Source organism: Saprolegnia parasitica (genome assembly GCF_000151545.1).
Source record: "Saprolegnia parasitica CBS 223.65 unplaced genomic scaffold supercont2.19, whole genome shotgun sequence".
NCBI lineage: Eukaryota > Oomycota > Saprolegniomycetes > Saprolegniales > Saprolegniaceae > Saprolegnia > Saprolegnia parasitica.
This window is the reverse complement of record NW_012156413.1, coordinates 546,567-547,263: the sequence shown is the minus strand read 5'-3', so window position 1 is coordinate 547,263 and position 697 is coordinate 546,567. Positions and strand designations below refer to the sequence as shown.

The 697-nt window shown below is 45.1% G+C and overlaps 1 non-coding gene across 1 annotated transcript; it reads right to left on the bottom strand.

The window, feature by feature from the left end:
- Positions 1-341: 341 nt before the first annotated feature.
- Positions 342-414, bottom strand: SPRG_30074. Its single transcript has one exon. It is a non-coding gene; the product is annotated as a tRNA-Lys (tRNA).
- Between the last annotated feature and the right edge of the window lie 283 nt (positions 415-697).

Below are 697 nucleotides of genomic sequence, written 5' to 3'. Positions count from 1 at the left end.
CCCACCGCGCCGAGAGAGCAAAGCGGCCGACATCGGTCCGAAAAAAAATCTAGCTGAAACTTGGCATATCGATAGAGGACAGTTTGGAGGTGAGAATGCGCCATTTCGAGTGGTCTTGTTCGGCTTTTTGGTGAAGATATGGCCGGACAAAAAATGAAAGGACAGTTTGGAGGTGAGAATGCGCCATTTCGAGTGGTCTTGTTCGGCTTTTTGGTGAAGATATGGCCGAACAAAAATGAGAAAAAGGAGGACTAAAAGAATGGTGTAATAAGAAGTGAAAAGATGGAGCTTGGCATTGGGAGTGATAAGGTGAACATAATGGAAAGGAAAAAAGTAATGATCGCCCACCGTGGGGCTCGAACCCACGACCACAAGGTTAAGAGCCTTGCGCTCTACCGACTGAGCTAGACGGGCTTCACTGACTATGTACCAACTACACCCACTCACACACACAACACTACAACTTCATCATCAATGTGTCTCATCAATACACACCACATTGCTCCTCATGTGTGCCTACACATTCACGTGCATATCGCGCCATTCACTGTCTAAAAGCCTTCTTTTATCGCCCACAAATCAATATTTACACTTTTTTTACCACAATCCTGACCAAAGAGCCACGCAAAATAGTCACAGCATTCTACCACATGACTATATTTATTGGGAAAGTCGTTTCCAAACTCGAGCTCCATTT